Genomic DNA, 17,268 nt, shown 5'->3' with positions numbered 1-17,268 from the left:
GAGAACCTACAAACTTCTTACAGACAGCAATGGAAATGAACTGGGCCAAAGGCTACACTACCATGCCACCCCAGAGGACTGGTGCTGGGACCCATGCTCTTTGTAATATACGCAAATGATTTTGAGGTGGATAGAACAAATTTTACAAGGGCACCATCGAGAGTGTCCTGATTGTTGTTGCATGAATGAAGTCACCGGAGAAATGACTGGTAGGTATGAAGCAACCTCTTTATTCGACAAAACACAATACAGCAGGCCTTTCTGGAAAAAGACTGCTTGGCCCAGCCCTACACACCATTTTATGTGCAACAGATCAAAGACAAGTTCAGGACAATTCAAACGGATCTATCTTTACAATGAACACACATCAAAATTGCTGGTGAACACAGCAGGCCAGGCAGCATCTCTAGGAAGAGGTACAGTTGACGTTTCAGGCCGAGACCCTTTGTCAGGACTAACTGAAAGAAGAGTAGCTCACTGGAGTCAATATTGGTCACTGAAGTCAATATTCATAAATAAATAAAGGCATCCATTAGTCTTGCGAGACCATGAATCTGCACCTGGAAAGTCTTCACCCTCCAGGGTGCAGGCATGGGCAAGGTTGTATGGAAGACCAGCAGTTGCCCATGCTGCAAGTCTCCCCTCTCCATGACACCAATGTTGTACAAGGGAAGGGCATTAGGACCTATACAGCTTGGCACCAGTGTCGTCGCAGAGCAATGTGTGATCAAGTGCCTTGCTCAAGGACACAACACGCGTTGCCTCGGCTGGGGCTCGAACTCACGACCTTCAGGTCGCTAGTCCAGTGCCTTAACCACTTGGCCACGTGCCCACACAGTCAATATTCACTTTATGTACTAACCCCTAAAATGCCCTAGCAGGCCCTTCTCTTAACCCTTTGGACAAAATAAATTAGTATTAGGAAAGGGCAACCTTAAGGAGGATCCACTCAAACAGGGCAGCAGAAATACCCCGCTTTGGAACCCTCCCAATTACCCTATATGCATCTACATCTACCTTACCATCTCTAATCGCTACCTACGAAGTGCTAAGCAGAGAGATTGCTCCAGGAATTTGAACAACAGTCTTTAGAGACGCAGCTTCATTCGTATGCCTGTTGGCTCTTGCCCAGCTGACCGAATGCAGCTTGATCACTTTCATTGTCTTCACCTCTTTATTCTCTGGCAGCTAAAACTTGTTCTTTCCAGGGGCACTGATAAGATAAATGTATCAGGCTCACAGGTCCTCTATTTGAAGAACAGGAAGGCAATGAGTGGTCTCTGTTTGAATAACTGCAAGAAACTCTCCCCACTGGTGCCTCCTTCGAAACTGTCCAGCTAACCACTAGCCCAACCGCTGAAAGGGCCCAGCTCATTTGTATTCACTCCCCATTCAGACTGGGGGTGACTGCCTTCAGATACCGTGTGCAATCTTTTCTCAGTCTGCCATGCCATCCAAGTTGTGGAGTGTGATGTCTCTGCTTTAACTTAAATCCCTCCCCATCTATTTTCCAATATCTTTTCTGTCCTATGCTATTCAATTAATCATCTATGTTATTCAATTAATCAATTATTCAGCAATCAGCCTTCATCACAGAGTGCCATTACCACTACACTTAAACACACTATTCACAGGTTTCTGTCGCACTCTCTCGGTGTCCTCTGCCTTCGTGTTTGCTGTAGGTCTGCTTCTATCAGCTGCGTCAGGTCTGGTATGGCCGGCTGGTGCTCCTCTCTTAGGTTCTCTATAATTACATGGTTACTGGGTACACTTGATCTCCCGCTCTGTCTGTGGGAGCAACAAGAAGTTGAGCCGTACGGTTTAACCTGAGTCCAGTGTTTTCAGTGGCTGTCTCGCCGAGTCTGCACACAGACACAAGTGTCATTTGTAAAAATACCGACTGTGGTCCTATCGATCTGGGAGCAAACCCTGCCCTTTCAGGCAGCACCCTCACCATGCCTTGGTCACTGCTGTTGTTTTGCTCAGTCCTTGAGCACTTTAAGTTGGTTACAAATGTCCTTCAGATGTTGTGTCATTCTATCCCTGGAAGTCCCAGGCTCACCACAACCCGTACTTATCCCATAAGGGAGTCACATTGCTCGGCCAGCAATAATCTGCAGGGACTGAGACCCAGCATTCGGATTCAGCTTGTTCACAATCACAGGTAATACATCAACCCATGTCTTATGATGATACGAAGATAGGTGGAGGGGTAGGTAGGCAGTGCTGAGGAAGCAGTACGATTGCAGGAGGAAGAATGGGTAAAAAGTGGCAGATGGAATAGAGTGTTGGGAAATGTATGATAATGCACTTTGGTAAAAGCAATAATAGTGCAGAATTTTATCTAAATGAGGAGAGAATTCAAACATCAGAGGTGTAAAGGGACTTGGGAGTGTTTTCTTTCCTCTTTTTTGGGACACTGCCTCCAACCATGTCCTGATAAGCCACAGCTGTAGCATATCTACTCCTTTACTGTTTTATCACTGGTCTGACTGTCCTTTGCTAGGTGCCCTGGTTGCTGGCATTCAAAACAAACCCTCTGAGGCGTCAGAGCAGCAGCATCCACTATCTCCACTTTACGATTTCTCTTGCACTTTCTTTGATCTGTATCATTGGCCCATCGCAGAGTAGGTCGACCCCACTGTTATCACTAAATCTAAAATTTCCTGGAGGGCTGAGCTCAGGCCTTCCTTTATCATTTCCCGGAAGACTGGGGCATCACTCCATGGATTATCCAACCCTAAGTACTCCTCATACACTGAATTTTTATGTTCTGCATAATCATCTCATCAGCTTTTTGAATCACTGCCATTATCATCCCCAGTCACTCTAATCTCCCCCTCCCCCCCTCCCAGACGCTGTCCCACTTCTCCTTTAAAACAGAGTTACCTTTCTTCATTGCTAGCATTCTCAGTAGTTACTCATGTACCATCCCACACCCCCTGGGCCATACTGTCCCACATATTCATTGGGCACGTTGATTTTTCCAACACGTGTATTTCATTAGTGTGCATCAGGTGAATTTCAACCATTTCCTCATGCTTGCTCCAGAATTCCGAGTTCCCACACATGACTTTAAGTGAGGGCAAGTCTGACAAAAATGCTGTTTCTCCCCAGGGTTGAAGGGCCTATGAATGTCCATAATCAGTGTCAAAGTCTGGCTTGGGTCATCTGGGTTCTCGACCTGGCATTGCCTGACCTCAGTAGGTGCCATCCTGATAGCTACATCAGGGTAAAACCTCTTCCTGAGATATCTCCACAGCAAATCTCATACAACGCAAAACTTAAATGACCGATACAAGTAGAACAGTACAAACTTAAAACCGCAGAGTATGTTCCCCGCAATCTGCCACTTATGTGCATCTAAACTCATGTTGCCTGCCATATTCCTTTACATCACACTTATAAAACACTTATGCTAAAGTGCAGCTCCCAAAACGAGTATAAACTGATATTCCAAACCTTCGCTAACCACCCTTTGCAAAATATGGAAGACCCAATTTAACAATCCTTTTATATTATATCTCAACTGTCACTGAGGTATTACATTGTCAGTTAACCAATTTGTTTTGGTGACTCATTGGTTTGAACTGATTTAGGGATTTAGACCAGTGGTGTGACCTACAGAACAAGGAAACAATTGGGACTAACAAACAAAATACTGTATTTGGGACTGACAAGCCAAGCATAAGACCACAAGACTATAAGACACAGGAGCAGAATTAGGCCATTTAGCCTATCAAGTCTGATCCACCATTCCATCATGGCTGATTCCAGATCCCACTCAACCTCATATCCTTTGATGCTCTGACCGATCAGGAAAGATCAATTTCCGCCTTAAATATACCCATGGATTTGGACTACGCCACAGTCTGCGGCAGAGCATTCCACAGAGTCACCTCTCTCTGGCTAAAAAAATTCCTCCTTGCCTCCGTTCTAAAAGGTTGCCCTTCAATTCTGAGGCTGTGCCCTCTAGCTCTGGATACTTCCACCATAGGAAACATCCTCTCCACATCCACCCTATTCAGTCCTTTCAATATTCAGTAGGTTTCAATGAGATCCCCACACATTCTTCTAAATTCCAATGAGTACAGGACCAAAACTGACAAATGTTCCTCATATGTTAACCCCTTCATTCCCAGAATCATCCTCATGAATCTCCTCTGAACTCTCTCCAATGCCAACACATCTTTTCTGAGATATGGGGCCCAAAACTGTTGACAATATTCCAAGTGCGGCCTGACTAGTGTCTCAAAAAGCCTCAGCATTATCTCCTTGCTTTTATATTCTACTCCCCTTGAAATAAATGCCAACATTTCATTTGCCTTCTTTACCACAGACTCAGCTTGTAAATTAACCTTCAGGGAGTCTTGCATTAGGGCTCTTAAGTCCCTCTGCACCTCTGATGTTTGAACTGTCTCCCCATTTAGATAATAGTCTGCACTATTGTTCCTTTCACTAAAATGCATTATCATGCATTTCCCAACACTGTATTCCATCTGCCACTTCTTTGCCCATTCTTCCAATTTGTCGGAGTCCTGCTGCAATCACATTGTTTCCTCAGCACTTCCTACCCCTCCACCTTTGTATCTTTGTATCATCTGCAAACTTTGCCTCAAAGGTATCAATTCATTTATCCAAATCATTGACAAACAATGTGAAAAGTAGTGGTCCCAATACTGACCCCTGAGGAACACCGCTAGTCACTGGCAGCCAACCCTTTTATTCCCACTCGTTGCCTCCTTCCTGTCAACCATTCCACTATCCGTGCCAGTATATTTCCTATAACACCATACGATTTTATCTTGTGATGCAGCCTCATGTGTGGGTCATGTTATTGTTTAAATGAATTGTTTAGGTAATAGAACAAAATGCAAGTAACAAGGAACAATTTTGTTAAACATGCAATATATTTACTTACATAAAGTAAGTTTGAATGTTTGCAATGATAACAATATTTATTTCAAAATAAGCAGTAGAAACAAATAACCTGGTTTTTATGACCCAAATAAGGAGATAAATCAGGTTGCTACATTGTTTAGTGTGAATGAAATATTTGACACAGCCACACTGTATTTGATCTGCATCTCTGGAATTCTCTCTGAAGTGCTGCCAAATTCCAACTTGATGCTTGCAAGTTTCAATAAGCAACTAATCAATTCCTAACCAGAAAAAAATCAGGTAAGCACATATCATTGTGGAGCTTTGATCCCTCAAAATATTTTAACATTGGCATTGCAATAAATTAGGTTTTCATTTCTCTCAACTATGAATTCAGATCTCACACAAACATCTCATCCATCTTCTACCAATATCTCCTTGCAATGTGTTTTAAAGATTCAAGTACCTAAGAAATGAATAAATTGTAAGTCATTTTTGATACTTTTCATATGTAGATGTTGCCAATCATTCACTGGATTTGCAGCTGAAGTAACGCAATAAAACAAGACAAAGAAATACTGACACTGAAATAAAGAACCATATGGAAATCATAAGTATGAATCTACTTCAAAATGTGAATATGGTCTCTGAAACAATAGGATACAATAAATGCTTTATTTTATCTTAAACTCATGGTAACTTTTATTTCAGTGTGGAATTCAGTTCACTATTTGTATGTGCATTTTGAAGTAGATTATTGGATAATTCACCTTTCTGCGTAGAATAGAGGTTCCTATGATGGAGGCTTCTAAAAGTAACATTAGCAAATTTGCAGATAACACAAAGCTGGGTGGCAGTGTGAAATGTGAGGAGGATGTTATGAGAATGCAGGGTGACTTGGGCAGGTTGGGTGAGTGGGCAGATGCATGGCAAATGCAGTTTAATGTGGATAAATGTGAGGTCATCCACTTTGGTGGTAAGAACGGGAAGGCAGATTATTATCTAAATGGAGTTAAGTTAGGAAAAGGGGAAGTACAACCAGATCTAGGTGTTCTTGTTCATCAGTCACTAAAAGCAAGCATACAGGTACAGCAGGCAGTGAAGAAAGCTAATGGCATGTTGGCCTTCATAACAAGGGGAATTGAGTATAAGAGCAAAGAGGTCCTTCTGCAGCTGTACAGGGCCCTGGTGAGACCACATCTGGAGTATTGTGTGCAGTTTTGGTCTCCAAATTTGAAGAAGGACATTCTTGCTATTGAGGGAGTGCAGCGTAGGATCACAAGGTTAATTCCCGGGATGACAGGACTGTCGTATGTTGAAATTTTGGAGTGACTGGGCTTGTATACACTGGAACTTAGAAGGATGAGAGGGGATCTGATTGAAACATATAAGATTATTAAGGGATTGGACACGCTGGAGGCAGGAAGCATGTTCCCGCTGATGGGTGAGTTCAGAACCAGAGGCCACAGTTTAAGAATAAGGGGTAGGCCATTTAGAACGGAGTTGAGGAAAAACTTTTTCACCCAGAGAGTGGTGGATATGTGGAATGCTGTGCCCCAGAAGGCAGTGGAGGCCAAGTCTCTGGATGTTTTCAAGAAAGAGATGGATAGAGCTCTTAAAGATAGTGGAATCAAAGGTTATGGGGATAAGGCAGGAACTGGATACTGATTGTGGATGATCAGCCATGATCAAAGTGAATGGTGGTGCTGGCTCAAGGGGCCGAATGGCCTACTCCTGCACCTATTGTCATTGTCTATTGTAGAAGGGTGAGGAGCAGAGAGGTTGAGTGGGGTACTGGATGGTAAGGTTTCTGCCACTAATTGTGCCATGAAAGGAAGACATTAGAAATAGAACATAGAAAATAGAACATAGAATAGTACAGCACATTACAGGCCCTTCAGCCCACAAAGTTGTGCCGACCCTCAAACCCTGCCTCCCATATAACTCCCCCCCACCTTAAATTCCTCCATATACCTGTCTAGTAGTCTCTTAAACTTCATGAGTGTATCGGCCTCCACCACTGACTCAGGCAATGCATTCCACGCGCCAACCACTCTCTGAGTAAAAAACCTTCCTCTAATCCCCCTTGAACTTCCCACCCCCTACCTTAAAGCCATGTCCTCTTGTATTGAGCAGTGGTGCCCTGGGGAAGAGGCGCTGGCTATCCACTCTATCTATTCCTCTTATTATCTTGTACACCTCTGTCATGTCTTCTCTCATCCTCCTTCTCTCCAAAGAGTAAAGCCCTAGCTCCCTTAATCTCTGATCATAATGCATATTCTCTAAACCAGGCAGCATCCTGGTAAATCTCCTCTGTACCCTTTCCAACGTTTCCATATCCCTCCTATAGTGAGGTGACCAGAACTGGACACAGTTCTCCAAGTGTGGCCTAACCAGAATTTTATAGAGCTGCATCATTACATCGCGACTCTTAAACTCTATCCCTCAACTTATGAAAGCTAACACCCCATAAGGTTTCTTAACTACCCTATCTACCTGTGAGGCAACTTTCAGGGATCTGTGGACATGTACCCCCAGATCCCTCTGCTCCTCCACACTACTAAGTATCCTGCCGTTTACTTTGTACTCTGCCTTGGAGTTTGTCTTTCCAAAATGTACCACCTCACATTTCTCCGGGTTGAACTCTATCTGCCACTTCTCAGCCCACTTCTGCATCCTATCAATGTCTTTCTGCAATCTTTGACAATCCTCTACACTATCTACACCACCAACATTTGTGTCGTCTGCAAACTTGCCAACCCACCCTTCTACCCCAACATCCAGGTCGTTAATAAAAATCATGAAAAATAGAGGTCCCAGAACAGATCCTTGTGGGACACCACTAGTCACAATCCTCCAGTCTGAATGTACTCCCTCCACCACGACCCTCTGCCTTCTGCAGGCAAGCCAATTCTGAATCCACCTGGCCAAACTTCCTTGGATCCCATGCCTTCTGACTTTCTGAATAAGCCTACCGTGTGGAACCTTGTCAAATGCCTTACTAAAATCCATATAGATCACATCCACTGCACTACCCTCATCTATATGCCTGGTCACCTCCTCAAAGAACTCTATCAGGCTTGTTAGACATGATCTGCCCTTCACAAAGCCATGCTGACTGTCCCTGATCAGACCATGATTCTCTAAATGCCCATAAATCCTGTCTCTAAGAATCTTTTCCAACAGCTTTCCCACCACAGACGTAAGGCTCACTGGTCTATAATTACTTGGACTATCCCTACTACCTTTTTGGAACAAGGGGACAACATTCGCCATATAGAAACATAGAAAACATACAGCACAATACAGGCCCTTCAGCCCACAAAGCTGTGCCGAACATGTCCTTACCTTAGAACTACCTACCTTATTTTTCTAAGCTCCATGCAGCCATCCAGGAGTCTCTTGAAAGACCCTATTGTTTCCACCTCCACCGCCGCCACCAGCAGACCATTCCACATTCTCACCACTCTCTGTGTAAAAAACTTACCCCCGGCATCTCCTCTGTACCTTCTTCCAAGCACCTTAAAACTATGCCCTCTCGTGCTAACCATTTCAGCCCTGGGGAAAAGCCTCTGACTATCCACATGATCAATGCCTCTCATTATCTTGTACATCTCTATCAAGTCACCTCTTATCCTCCATTGTTCCAAGGAGAACAGGCCGAGTTCATTCAACCTATTCTCATAAGGCATGCTCCCCAATCCAGACAACATCCTCGTAAATCTCCTCTGCACCCTTTCTATGGTTTCCACGTCCTTCCTATAGTGAGGCAACCAGAACTGAGCACCGTACTGCAAGTGGGGTCTGACCAGGGTCCTATATAGCTGCAACATTACCTCTCGGCTCTTAAACTCAATCCCACGATTGATGAAAGCCAATGCACCATATGCCTTCTTAACCACAGAGTCAACCTGCGTAGCAGCTTTGAGTGTCCTATGGACTCGGACTCCAAGATCCCTCTGATCCTCCACACTGCCAAGAGACTTACCATTAATACTATATTCTGCCATCATATTTGACCTACCAAAATGAACCACCTCACACTTATCTGGGTTGAACTCCATCTGCCACTTCTCAGCCCAGTTTTGCATCCTATTAATGTCCCATTGTAACTTCTGACAGCCCTCCACACTATCCACAACACCTCCAACTTTTATGTTATCAGCACATTTACTAACCCATCCCTCCATTTCCTCATTCATGTCATTTACAAAAATCACGAAGAGTAGGGGTCCCAGAACAGATCCCTGAGGTACACCACTGGTCAACGAACTCCATGCAGAATATGACCAGTCTACAACCACTCTTTGCCTTCTGTGGGCAAGCCAGTTCTGGATCCACAAAGCAATGCCCCCTTGGATCCCATGCCTCCTTACTTTCTCAATAAGCCTTGCATGGGGTACCTTATCAAATGCCTTGCTAAAATCCATATACACTACATCTATGGCTCTCCCTTCATCAATGTGCTTAGTCACATCCTCAAAAAATTCAATCAGGTTCGTAAGGCATGACCTGCCTTTGACAAAGCCATGCTGACTATTCCTAATCATATTATGCCTCTCCAAATGTTCATAAATCCTGCTTCTCAGGATCTTCTCCATCAACTTACCAACTACTGAAGTAAGACTCACTGGTCTATAATTTCCTGGGCTATCCCTACTCCCTTTCTTGAATAAGGGAACAATAGCCACAACACTCCAATCCTCCGGAACCTCTCCCGTCCTCATTGATCATTGCCAGAGGCTCAGCAATCTTCTCCCTCACTTCCCACAGTAGCCTAGGGTACATCCCGTCTGGTCCCGGTGACTTATCCATTAGTATTAGTAAATTTACTTCTTTATCAGAGAAATTTAATGCAGATGGGGATACAGAATTAGGGAATATTACAAAGGTTAAGTGACATCAGAAATAAAGGAATTTAAATCTGAAGGTAGGGGTATTCCAATTGAAAGAATGGATCAAAAAGAGTATGAGGCATGCAGAAGGCTAGAGATGAAAATGGGAAGGAAACAAAGATGCAGATGAGAGTGTCACCTGAAGCAGAACCGAAGAAGGGAAAGAAGTTGGCAGTGGTGGTGGAGTGGATGTGCAGAGACTTATTAATGGAGAAGGTAAGAATGCTTAAATTGAACATGGAAGTTTTGAATATTTTTGGCAGGTCTTAAGCAGTTTCCTGTGGAAAATCTGAATTTCATTTGTGACATGCATACATTATGGCTTTGATTCCTTTGATCTTTCCAACACTTAGTTGGGATAAAACAAAGACTCATTCAGAATAAATACTTGAAAAATGAAGTGATTAAAGGGTATGGTAAAAGAGCAAGGAAACTGCGCAAATTATTTAGATTTCTATAACTCTGTTTCACTCAGCACATGAGCCAAAGCCCTGAATCTGTAAGACTTGGTGGAGTATTTTTGCTGTTCAACAACAAACTGCCAGATTTTGTATCACAGTGTCCAGTAAGCAGATATGGCTACTATCTTGGAACTATGACTTTGGCAATGGATGATTTATACTTTAGATGTGAACTGGGATTAGTTATCTTAGTTTCAGGATCTTTTTGCAGGAGTTCTCCTTCACAAGGGTGGAAGTGAGGATGCTCATTGATGATTTCACAATCTTCAGCTCCATTCAAAATTCCTCAATAATGAACCAGCTATGCCATGAAACGTCAACATTTAGACAATATTCTGGCATGGGGTGTAATAAGGAGGTATTGAGGCTTGGCTTCAGTACGTCCTGGTGAAAATGGATCCTCGATTTCCTCACTTGCAGACTCCACTCAGTCTGAATTTCAACAACGTCTCCTCCACAATCTCCATCAGCAGATTGGACCACAAGGCTGGGTGCTCAGCCCCCTGCTCTACTCTCTTTACACTTATGACTGTGAGGGGAAAAAGCTCCAATGTCATATTTAAATTTGGCTGATAGTATTTGACTGTCGTTGGTAGAATCAAAGATAGTGATGAATAAGCGTATATGTAGAAGATTGAAAATCTGGTTGAGTGGTGCCACAACAACAATTGCTCTCACTCAAAGACAGCAAGACCAAGGAGATGATTATTGACTTCAGGAGGAGGAAACTAGAGGTGAATGAGCCTGTTCTCATTGGGGAATCAGAGGTGAAGAAGGTCAGCAACTTGAAATTCCTTGGTCTTATCATTTCCAAGGATCAGTCCTGGGTCCAGCATGTAAGTGCCATTACAAAGAAAGCATGGCAGCACCTCTACTTCCTTAGAAGTTTGCAAATCATCAGCATGTCATCAAAAACTTTAACAAACTTCTACAGATGTGTGGTGGAGGTTATACTGATTGATTGCATCACAGCCTGCTATGGAGACACCAATGCCCTTGAATGGAAAGCCTACAAAAAGTAGTGGATACAACCCAGTCCAGCATGGGTAAAGCTCTCCCCACCATTGAGCTCATCGACACACAGCACTGTTGCAGTAAAGCAGCATCTATCATCAAGAACCCCCGACATCGAGGACATGCTCTCTTCTCTCTGCTGCTATCAAGAAGAAAGTATAGGAGACTCAGGACCCACACCACCAGCTTCAGGAACAGTTATTACTCCTCAGCCATTGGGCTGTTAATCCAGAGAGGATAACTTGACTCAACTTCATTTGCCCCTTCACCGACTGTTCCCACAACCCATGGACTCACATTGAAGGACTCTTAATTTCATGTTCTCGATATTTATTGCTTATTTATTTATTATTAGTATTATTTGTCTTTTTCTTTTTGTATTTGCACAGTTTGTTATCTTTTGCACGTTGATTGTTTGTCCATCCTGTTGGGGGTGGTCTTTCATTGATTCTATTGTGTGTCTTGTATTTACTGTGAATGCCCGTAAACCGGGGCAGTACAATACTGAGAGCAAGTTGTTGCCCATGTGGCAAGCTCCTCTTCTCCATGCACCTGATAAATCCAAAGGAACGACAGCAAACAATGCAGTTTGGTACTAGCAGTGACACAGGAGTTGGCAGTCATCATTGAACTCAATGTCGGACTGCCTTAGGGACTCCCGCACTGGATTTTTCCGTCGGGATTTACTTCTGAATCCTTACCCATGAGTGGGTATAGCCGCAAGGCAGTGGAAGTTTGAGATCAGTTTCCCTTCTTCTAGATGAGCTGCCAACTACAGCTGATGAGCCCCATCTGCCCAAAGCAACTGCTTTTAAGGCACCAGTAACCCACCTATGCCCCTTTTCCTATCAGTAGAAACAATTCTGCTGGTCTTCTGGACTTAGTTATCAAAGGCTATTTGAGGCGCACGCCACTGGGAGTATTTAATAGGTAGTGGAAGCTTGTTCCCATTACCACCTCTGCTACAACAACCTTAAGAAACCTTAAGGCAAGAGTTGCAGAAGTATTGAAATACTAGGATCACAACCTTCCACCACCCATGAGTTCTTATTTGTATCTACCACCCATACAGTATTACTAGGATGTCCCTCCAGTGATTATCAAAGGATGCAAATTTACAATAAGCAATATGGTGAATTGGGAGACAATCCACGTTAAAGTGTAACAAAAGGCTTTCTTGGTTGATTCCTTCTCCCCGCTCTAACTCACACAAATAAACTGTTTATTGGAGGTGTTCTTCACACTGACAGCTCCCCACTTTTTTCCATCTAAAGCCCAGAGCTACAATAGATCAGATCCCATTGACTCCTCAGAGCATCTACTGACTTTATTTTCGATGTTGAATAATGCTAACTCAAAAATATTCCTGTTAGTCTCTGCCATGGCTGAACCATACCACGTCATCGATTGTGAGAACTCTCTTTTTATGGGCATGGACTTCTGAGGGCACATTTCTGTTGTCTTGGTGGGCGCAATTCATAGCTCCCACACCATAAGTTGCCCAGTGTGTACCGTAACTAATATGACTCATTAAAAATGTTTTATCATACTACTCCATTATAGTCCTCACTCTGTTCAATACATAACATCTTGGCATTGAGGATCAAAAGAAGAATGGTTGATTTACTCCAAGCTCCCAGTCCATTTTGGGCCACAGCTATGGCAAAACCAACCTCTGGGACCTGGCTGCAATGGCTGAAAACCTTCCTGGACTACGTTGAACTCTTAAAAATTTTAAGACCAGTGGCAAAACTGGAGGAAGCAATGAAACTCATGCTGCTCTGCATGCACTTGGGAGAACTTGGATGGAAATACAATACTTTTGTAGGGTAACTTAATTGGTGGAAATGTGAATAATTCACAACTACCGTCATTGAGTTGGAGTTTTACTTTAAGAGGCTGTTCTGATGTGATGACATAATTAGGTGTTTTAGCTTGCTTTGTGTTCAGTTTTTTGGTGTTCAATAAATGAGTTGCTATGGCTTTTCTGAAACATAAAACACCTTTGCCATTTTATTTGCGAAAACGTACACTTTGATGCTTTGCACCTACAGAACAAATCTGAACTGACAGACACATTTAAAGTTTTGGACAATGTGTGGGGGACACAGGACAATGTCTTTATGGCATGTTTCTGCTTCTTACAGCTACGGCAGACTCCTAATAAGAACATAAATGATTTCATCACAAGACTGACCCTCGCAGTGCATGAATGCAAGTACAAAGATATTTGTCGTGTTTTTTAATATTGCAGTATTATTTGAATAAAATTGTAAATATGTTGTTTGATTAAGCATTCTTTGTTTGTTTACATAATTGATTATGAGTTTTGTAAGAAGTACATGAATGGCATACGTCATTATGCCACCACATCATATATGAGCGACTCACTAAAAACAAGGGAAAAAACTAAGTAGACAATCATCTCAGCTCCTGTGTTTTTCTTTCCATTAGTTTCTGGAGTTGCAAAATGTAACAGTGTAACAGTGGTGACAAGGATGCATTAAAATGAACCAGAGATGACTGCCTACCTGTTGAAGCACAGCATGTTTTTTTTTCAGGAGAGAATTGTTCAAGTTAAAAAAAAAAGGCAGAAACAGACAAAATTAACAAGCAACATGTACAGTCACCAGTTCATAAACAGTGAATACTGGGTGATAATAATAATAAATTTAATAAAAGCAGAAACAGCTGGCTACAATGGAAAATAGACATGATTGATTGCATAACAGATAACAGGATGATGTATACTGAACAAGTTGAGCAGTATTTTGAAGCAAATGAAATAGTCAGTGTTGATGAGTGCAAAAGAAAAATAAAGCATAGCTTGCTGAGAAGTTTAACTGCTCCAACCAATGGAGAAACATTTAGAACTGAAAACATTGTTGATTGGAGGATGCTTTAGGTTTCATCAAAAGGAAGGGAATCGATTTCAGCTCATATGGCAAAATTGAAAAAAATCAGCTGCGCTTTGTCAGTTCAGTAATGGACTTAACCATGTACTGGGAGATTGTTTACTTTGTGGAATTTCACAAGAAAGCATTCAAAAGTGGCTCCGAACTGAAGCACAACTTACATTTAAAAAAACAGTTGAAATTGCTGTATCAATGGAAATTGCAGCCAAAGACGCAATTAAGTTGCAGTCAGGAGTATAAGTGAGTGCGAACAAACTTACAAGGTCTACACAGAAATTGACTGACAAAACAAATTCTATTACCGTTGTGCCAGGGGCTCATATACACCAGATGAATGCAGGTTTAAAGGTGAAATTTGCAGAAAATGCAACAAAGTGGGACATGTACAAAGAGCATATCAGGCAGACAAAAATCAATGGACTGCCCAGGGAAGGAATAAAGATAAAAAGTCAAGTTTCAGTTTTAAAAAGAGGACCAATTTGCATGCTATTGTTGAATAATCTGATAATGATGAGCGTGATACGGGACTGAATAGCCTTGAGATTTACAAAGTGAAAACTAACAATGTGGCTCATGCCAGAAGTTAATGACAAATTAATTAAAATGGAATTGGACACTGGCTTAGTTGTTTCAGTCTTTCCACAAAAAGACTTTGAAGGGCATTTCAATGATACTGAACTTAAACTGGAGAAAAGTTAACTCCTGTGGGAATGGTATTTTAAACAGTGAAATGCAACAGCCAACAAGCCACATTGGGCTTGTATGTGGTTAAAAAAAAACAGGTGTGCCAGCATTGTGCAGTTGTAGTTTTTTACAACTACAACTTGATTGGAGATCAATCCACTGTTTGCATGACACACCTACTGTAGTAGAGTCAACTGAGAGTGAAAGGTACTGGATGATGCCACAGAGTATTCAAAGATAGCGTTGGAAAACTCATGTATACCAAGGTTAAAATAGCATTCAATGAAAATGCCATACCCAATTTTTGCAAAGCCAATCTGATCCCTGTGATTAGGTAGCCAGTGAGTTAGATCACATAGAGGCTGAATGAATTCTTTCCAAGGTTGAGTGGAGCCCATGGGTGATACCAGTGTCCCAGTAGCCAAGAAGTTTGGGTCTGTCAGGAACTATGGTGAGTTTACCATGAACCCAGTACTGTAAGTTGATCAGTAATATCTGCCTAAGATAGAGGGTATCTTTGCAAAACTTTCCAGAGGGAAACACTTCAGCAAAGTGGACTTAGATGAGGTCTACCTACAGATGGAGATGGAAGAAGAGTCAAAAGTGTTTTTCACATAAACATTCACAAAGGGCTTTAGCACCATAATAGGCTTATTCTCAAGTAGCATCAACACCCGCACTCTGGAAATAAGATATGGACCAGGTGCTGCAAGATTGCCCAGGTACTCAGTGTTACCTGGATGGCATCATTGTCATTAGTGAGGATGACAAAGAACATCACCAAAATCTCAAGACAGTACTAAAAAGATTAGAAGATTATGAGCTCAGAACATGACACAAAAAATATGAGATCTTTAAACCAAGCATCACTTACTGTGGTCACACCATTAATGCACAAGATTTACACAACAGTGTTGAGAAAATTCAAACCCAAGCTCAAATGTCATTTCATAGTTGCAGTATTTTTTAGAATATGTCAATTATTATGAAAACTTCCTGCCAAACCTTGCACTGTGCTCCGCCTTTTGAACTCATTACTACAAATCGTGAAGAAATGGCAATGGACAAAGCAGTGTGAGGTGGCTTTCCAAAAGGCAAAGGAAATGGTGACGTCAGACACTGTATTCACACATTAGAATTCTCATCTTCCAGTGAAGCCTCACCTTATGGTAAATGTGCAGTCATTTCACATGTTATGAGTAATGAAAGTGGGTGCCCCATAGCCCCATAGAGTTTGACAGAGGGCCCTTGAATCTGGTTTGGAGTGTAAAACATTTCAACCAATACCTGTATGGGGGAAGAGTTTACCCTCATTACTGATCATCACTGGCCTCCATTTTCACTCCACAGAGGGGTGTTCCACTAACAGCAACAGCACGAATGCAGAGATGGGCTCTGCTTCTTGAAGGACACAATTACGAGATCGAGTTCAGGAGGACAACTAATCATGGAAATGCTGATGGATTGTCCGTTTTACCCTTGGAAAAGAAAATATCCGATAAAATTACAAAGGATGACACTCCTCTTGAAGTGCTCCCTCTAATGCAAATAGGAAGTCTCCCTATTACGGCTGTGACGAAAAACCAAGTTATCAGAAGATTGATGCTAATGAGAGAGAGAGATAAGTGAGACAATGGAGAAACATTCAAAATGCTAATAAGAGAGAAGAGAGAGATTAATGCGAAAGAAACACATTTCAGAATATTGGCAGACCGGTTGCTTTGAACCTGAACTGTTTGAAGTTTGATGGACAGGCGATACCCCAGCAGGGCGATAAAAAGAACAGGTTCGCTAAGGCACGACGCACACCACGAGATCATGAGATAACGAGACTCTGGAAGAGCGGTGTGCCCCCATAAGTTGGTGGAAGTTTGGAGGTCCGGTCGCAGGAACTGATCATAGACGCACAGGGTGAAAAGGGACAATCGGCGGGAACCTGGGGTGTGTGTCCGCCCTTGCCTGGGTGCTGGGTTCACCGCGGAAGAACGGTCGTATCCGGAACAGAGGGGTCACAGTCGGTGACCACAGAAGACATAAAAGGGTTCGCCTGAAAGCTAACTGCGAAGAACATCAAAGGTCTGCGTGAATCAAAATTTGCATTCTCTGCGAACTGCACTAAGCTGAACTGAACTCTGCATCACTTGAGACTGATCATTTTACCCCTAGACTGCGATCAAGCTTGGTTGATTCCTATTACCCTAGTTTTGTGTACATGTGTGCTTTATTATTGCTAACCTGTTGCATTTATATCCTTACGATTAGAGTGCTGTGTTACTTATTTCTTTAATAAAACTTTATTAGTTTCTAGTAAACCAGACTCCAACTAAGTGGTCCATTTCTGTTGGTTTGGCAACCCAGTTACGGGGTATGTAACATAAGTGGGGATTCCGTCCACGATTTTGAACGCCAAATTTGGGA

This window comes from Mobula birostris, chromosome 9, assembly GCF_030028105.1.
Source record: "Mobula birostris isolate sMobBir1 chromosome 9, sMobBir1.hap1, whole genome shotgun sequence".
Taxonomy (NCBI): domain Eukaryota; kingdom Metazoa; phylum Chordata; class Chondrichthyes; order Myliobatiformes; family Myliobatidae; genus Mobula; species Mobula birostris.
The sequence above is the reverse complement of the archived record's forward strand: the minus strand, read 5'-3'. Positions refer to the sequence as shown.